Below are 7,343 nucleotides of genomic sequence, written 5' to 3'. Positions count from 1 at the left end.
TGGGGTTTGAAACCAAACTTCTCTTCAAGAGGATAGATGGGTTGGTTCAGGTGAGATCCAATGTAGATCCAATTTTCTATTCATTCGTGGGATCTGGACGGTCCGAGAGGGACCACCATGGCTCGTCTCTTCTCGATAATTCATACATCCCTTATTAGTGTATGGAAAACTATCTCTCGAGCACAAGTTTGGGTTCGGCCTCAATGGAAAAATAAAATGGAGCACCTAACAAGGGATGTATGGAGCATAAGATTGCTCCTTTCAAAAAAAATTAATTACACAAATGACCTAAGTTCAAAAATAATCATTCAAACAATCTGAAATGAACAGTAAATTAGGGTGGGAGGACTTAAATGGTCAGCACCACCTTCATATTTGTCCCAATCATCACTTGATAATTTTGTCCGGTGTTAAAAAAATAATTTTTAGGGTTGGGGAACCTAAATGGTCGGCACCCTCTTATATTTTTTACACCCGTATCATACAGGTATACTTTACACTAGTATTTGAAAAAAAAATTTGGTTGGGGAACCCTAATAGCCAGCATCACTTTTACAGATAAAGAAATAAATTTTTTTTGGTTGCTGGCCAACTGATGGCCGTCACCTACTTTATCAGATAAAAAAAATTTGGGTTGGGGGTCAACTTTCTCGGGGATCGAATTTTTTTTTTCCGTGTGGTGGGACTAGAGATGTGCATGGGTCGGGCAATGCCGGGTTTAGGCCGAGCTCAACTAAAAATTTAGACCCGTTTACTAGGCTCAGGCCCGGCCTGGCCCAAAAAATTGGTCTAAAATTTTTCCCAAGCGCTACCCGAATAAAAATGTTAAAACTCAGGACTGACCCGGCCCGCCTTTATTAATTTTATATTATTTTTATATGATTTTAAAATATATATACTACATCAAAAATACTAAAAACATCAAAATAAATATTTCTCAACAATTTGAAAATAAATTTTAAAAAATATGTATACTTAAATAACACTAAGATAGATGCAACTTAACAAGCAAATGCCTATAAAATAATAACAAAATTAACAAATGTCTTTAAAATAATAACAAAATTAACAATGAAATAAGTTTTATATAATATCCAAACAATAACAACAAAATAGTAGCAACATAATAGTAAAATGGTAGCAAAATAGAGAGAAAAAATAAGAAAATAATATTAAAAAACAAAAAAAATTGTCCTTTAGTGAATTCGGGCCGAGCTAGGTCGGGCCAAAAATACCTTACCCGAAGCCTGACCCATTTTTTAAACGGACCTTTTTTTTTTCCAAGCCTATTTTTCAGGCCTATATTTTTGCCCAAACTCTCTCACATTTCGGGCGAGCCTTCGAGCGGGGTCGGGTGACCCTACCCATGAACAGGTCTAGCTGGGACCCTGATGGTCGGCATCTTTGTATCATATTTGAGAAAAAAAATTTAGGTGTTGGGACATTGATGGCCGACACACACTTAGTCTATATATATGGAAGGTCTTGGGGTGTGATATTATAGTCGGTTAGAAAAAACTTGTTGAGCGTACCACAAATGGGAGTGTTTGGAAGTGTACTATCCAATGCGGATATTTATTTTGGTAGTGTATCATCAAATGAGTGTGATGTAGTGGGTTGCAGATGAGATTGTTTGGAAGTGTACAACTAAATTTCAGGGTTGAATTACATACTGTTATTTTTCAATGGAATTGAATTATATACTGTCATGTGAACCGCAAAGGTTATATCACTAAGGGTCGGATGACTTATTCCGCCATAGATGGTGAACTATGTAGACCGGTTATGGTTAAAGAATATGGCGAGCGAACAAGACCTGATTCAAGCAGAATACAACTGACTGTGGAGAAACTACTATTCAAAATGTTCGTATTATTTTTGTATCCGTAAACCAATTTGAGTCTGTATTATTTGTTGGTTGAATTTTATATTTTCGTATATAAATTGTTCTAAAATGTTTGTTTTATTTTGGGGTGCTGTAAAAATATTATAATTCGTATTTGTTGGTTAAATTTTATATTTTCGTATATAAATTATAAATATTTTCGTAAATTAGTTTTGTAGAATGTTCGTATTTTCTTATATTATTATTTGCGTAATATTATTTGTTCAAATTATATATTTTTTACTTAATATTTTGTACTATGCCAACTTGATAATTACTATAAAAATTCTAACTTTTTTGTGTTTGTAGAAAAATTATAAAATAAATATTTTAAAAAATCAAAACTGTGTAGATCGAGACGACATCCCCGACGCCAGCGTATAACTTTCGGGGTGCCTCCGTCGGTGAGGGCGTGCAGCTTGTTGAGGCATTTGATAATTGCTCGGGCCAACCTCTGGTGTCCCTTCCTGTGTATTGAAGAAAGATGTATAATTGTATCTCCCATTATCGGGGGTGTTGGGGTATTGTGATGCTGGAGGTGCCGAGCAAAAAATATCCTCAATGTTAGGTGTAGGTGATTGCCAATGGAGCTCTGGGTGGTATGAGGACGATCCAGAATGTGTCGAATTTTGAGGCTCGGGGTCTTCACCAAATATATCCTCGAACGAAGGAGGATTTGGATAGAGTGTATGTGAGGTTTCCTCAGATGTTTCATAGTCGGGCTCAGGATCGATGTTGGAGACAGAATCTGTGTTTTCGCATGGTGGAACTCGGTTACAACACGGTCGTGTTTCGGTCCTATGCCATCGAGTAGATTCCTGTAGCGCATGTCTCGAGATCAACATGTATTGACCCTAGTAAATGTAAAGCAACCCGTTTTCAAAGTACCATTTTGTGTACTCACGTAAAGTAATAAACCTGGTGTTCGAGACAAATAAAGGGGGTCGCCTCTCATGTTGGGCGTTCCACAGAAAGATATACAAAGCGTGTTGGTTCGCCTAGTTTATGTGGTCCCTTCCCTTTTTGTCAATCCCGTGCATTTCTCCTAATATATATGGACGGTCTGGGATGGGTTGCATGCAACCGAACTGTCTTAATACTCGATCCGTGGCATGCCACTCGATCATATGAAAATTAATTAATGGCATGTTTGTTACGAACAGAGTTTGTTGATCGTGTACCCATGATGGTATGAGTGCCGTAAATTTGAGGTCTGAATACCACATCCATAGAAACTGCACATTACAGAGTGAACATTTTTAACTAAGTTTAATTTATTTTGCAAAATATGTATTAAGAGGAGAAGGTTGGAAGCGTATTTTATCTTATCCCTCGAGTAAGTTTCTATCATTTGGCGGTATACAGGCATGGTGTATGACCGTCCAATTCCTAGTATCGTTGCCCATCTGAAATACACGTGAATATTTTATATTATTATTCTTTTCATGCAAAAGTAATAGACTATAAAATAAAGAAACAAAAGATATAGTCGAATGTTAAATCACCTATTTATAGGTGGTCGGAACAACAGTTTATGGCTTACATTTGCCAAAAATGGCATCCGATATAAGGCCCACGACTGTAGTAGTAGGCACCAACCGCCCATAGTCTTCGTAGATGGCTTTGTCGCTCAACAAAGCTCACGATATAAATACACTAGTGCTGCAGAGCCCCAACTGTAGTTACCGGTTTGGGCTAGGTCTTCTAGTAGGGGGAGGTACATGATGTGGACCTTATTTTGATTTACATCCGGCATCATTATCCCCCCTATGAGTTGTAGAATGAATGGTCTAACAATATAGATAATGTCCATCTACGTTGGATTATTCAGGAGATGCTCGAAGTTAGCTCTTAACCAAGTGAATTTCAGCTCGGTTAGTTTTCCTCCCTTATCATCAGGGGCACTCTTTTTAATAATCGATTACAAGTGCCCCACTGATCAAGCATTTTTCCAGGTCTAGTTACAACTTTTCCATTGATAGACAATCCTAGTTGGACTGCTACGTTTTCTAGTGTGATTGTTGCCTCATCGCACTGGGCCTGACATAGCAGGCCTGCCACCTGACACCGGCCATTCCCTTCCCCTATTCATTTTTTTCTTTTATTTATGTAATTAATTTATTTTATTTATGTAAACTTTATGTAATTAATTTACTTAATTTAAATGTATTAAATTAGTTTTTTATTTAATCTTTAAAATGAATAATTTATTTACTTTATAATTGAATAATTTATTTACTTTACTGTATATAATAAATTTTTTTATATTTAAATGTATTAAATTATAATAATGGAATAATAACTATATAATAATTTATTTAAATGTATATTTAAATAATAATTTTTTATATTTAAATGTATTAATATTTTATTTAAATTATTTTACTTTACACTATTTAATAACTTTACAATTTATTTATTAAATTATTTTTTTTACACTATATAATATCTTAATAATTTATTTATTAAATTATTTTACTTTACACTATATAATAACTTAATAATTTATTTATTTAAAACATTTATTTTACAATAATCATGAAATAATAAAAAATAGACTCGTCCTATTCGTCGTCTTCCAATCCTGCATTACAGGAAGATTGACCGCAAACATAAACACGATGTGGGCAAGTTGATCGGTTGTGGCCATATGTTCGACAGATCGTGCACTGTTTGGGTTCTCTCATTTCCCTGATATTCATGTCATTTTGAATCCTTGTTGATTGTGGTTGACCTTAAGAATGTCTACGGAGGTTGCTGTCCGGCAGCATCTAGAAAGTAAGTGGGGAAACTTCCTAGTTTGAGACATTCGACATTACAGGAAATTTGTTCCCCTAAATACGAAATGTGTGTTGTAGCGTGTAAACATCGTCTATTAAATGTTTGACGTCTAACTTTGCATGCGCACATATTGCATAAACATGCACACACGGATATCAAAGAGTTTGGAACCTCCCGCACTCGCAACGCCTATTTCGCAGATTAACAGCGTATGACCTGGGTAGAAGACCCGAGCGATGGCCTACGTACTCTTGAACCCGAAATGTTTCTAAGCCGTGCGAATAAAGTTCTGCGTCCATCCTCCGCGCCATATTCGCGTTTACTTTGATTGTGTTTTGGACGCTCTCAACGTAGACGTGTCCGACCTCTATCTACTTTACTTGTCTCTACCCTATCCTTAACATCAACGTCGCCAGTCTATAGAATGTTGTCGAGAAAATAGCTGAAATTGGCAGACGATGTGTACGCCTCAAGACTGCGTTAACTGCCTTTACGAGGTTGGTTTGTCATCTGACCATACTGAAAACCATCATTGAAACTTTGACTCTATTGCTAGTTCTCCATTCTACCTAACTACAGCCGGAGACGATTTTTGGGTAACAAATTCATCTGATCTTCAAGCTTCGCAAACCTTTGTCTGAATCATCGTGGTTCTAACTCGTACCCTGTGTATGCAATTTTGAACAAATAATTTAAAACAATTAAGCATATATAAATTTATAAAAAAGAAATTTAGAAATACAAACTTATAAATCTTGAAAATATACAAATCAATTCTGGAATAGTGTTTTTTTACCCATTTTAACGAGTTCTCTATGCCATTCTTTATTCTTATACTCTCTTTAGAAGTTTGGCGCGATGTGTCAGATACAATAAACGGACCTCTATGGAATCCCCCGGATGCTTAACAACAATAACAATTCCCTTTGATTTGTTCGATATGAGGCAAACATTGTCTTGCCTGACAACGTGCCTCCACAAATTTGACAAGAAAATTCCTAAGACTCGAAGTTCTCACTCTCAACGATGGCAAAACCGATAGGAAGTACGTTGCGGTTCCTGTCTTGTACAACAACAATCAGGAGTATTTGCGTGTATAACTCATACAACCATATTTCGTCCACCCACACCATCGGCTTGTAGTGAGGGAAGGCTCTAACACACGGTTCGAACTTCCAAAACAATCGATGGAAAACCCATTTGCCCGGTTCTATCTCGCTGTTTGGGCCTTTATACGGTAGTATTTTCAAATCAGTTATCGTTCCAGGTACATACTCCCGCATCACGGTTATCCACCATTGAAGTTCGTTATATGATGCATCCCAATCACCATACAGCTGCTTTATCGCCATTTTTTTGCCTACCATGCCTTTCTGTAAGAAATTTTGTATTTGAATAGAGCTTGCATGTCCGCAATAAGAGTCAATATAGGGATGGTGGGACTATATTTCACCAATGGGATGATGCAGTTAGATATTGTTTTTGTATCCAATTTTCGATGGTCTTGTGACATATAAGCAACCGTGCAAGTGTGAGGACCTTCTATTTTCCTTATTGTCAATATTTGGGTTCATTGCATTAATGCAACTCGAACACGGCAAATACAGCCACTTGAGTCTTTCCAACATTCTCTGACATATAAAGACTGTGTTGACTTCATGACTTTATAGTCGACAAATAGATTTAAGATGTACTGCTTTATTGCATGTAAGCAGTCTTTCTTGTTATCGAGTTATTGTCATATGAGCAACTCTTCGTCTTCTAATTCTTCATCCAGTAAGTGAGCCAACACTATATCTAGAAGTTCAAAAAACTCGAGCGCAATCGCCGTATCAAGATCTACATCAATCATGAAGTCCCCTAGATTATCATGAATAACTATACCGAAACCAGTGTTCCCTGTCGAATGGGGATGTACATCTTCACCCTCCACCGGTCCTTCATCGTATATGTCTTCAAGGATTTCATCCAAATCAGGATCACTCAAATATTCAATATCATACTCGGACCTCACAATATTCTAATCTTGATCCGATCTCCTGACCTCACAATAATCTAATCTTACCAAATCGAAAAACGGCTTACGGATAAAAGTACATCGTTATCAGAAGCCCGAAGGCTGAATAGAAGCTCATGAGAGCTAAACAGAAACTCATAAGGGTTGAACGGAATCTCGTAAGAGCTAAACGGAAACCCATAAAGGTTAAACAGAAGCTCAATAGAGCTAAACGGAAATTCATATGAGTTAAACAGAAGCTCGTGAGAGATAAATGGAAAGTAAACACGAAAGCTTACAACAAATCCTGAACCTTGGTTTACTTAGGTAATTTCCTGTCACTTTCCTCCAATGCCGTCAATTCATCGATTGCTGAATGTACTCATATCTCGCGTTCCATTTAAATCTGAACATTCAATTCAATTTCATAACTTTAACAATATTTCATTTTCAACAGTAGACTAAATACATAATACCATTCATCAAATCAATATCATTATAAATATTTAAATTTAACCATACGAACTTACCTGGGTTAAATTGTAATATTTACAGGAGTTCAGAGACTATTCTGCTAATTTCCTTTTTCATGAGTATCTACGGGCTCTTGATATGAAGCTAAAATATTAAAACTAGCCTTGAGAGCTCTTCAATGCTATTTTTGAACAGAAAATTGATGAA

Source organism: Gossypium hirsutum, chromosome D04 (assembly GCF_007990345.1).
Source record: "Gossypium hirsutum isolate 1008001.06 chromosome D04, Gossypium_hirsutum_v2.1, whole genome shotgun sequence".
Lineage (NCBI taxonomy): Eukaryota > Viridiplantae > Streptophyta > Magnoliopsida > Malvales > Malvaceae > Gossypium > Gossypium hirsutum.
This window is presented reverse-complemented; position numbering follows the sequence as displayed.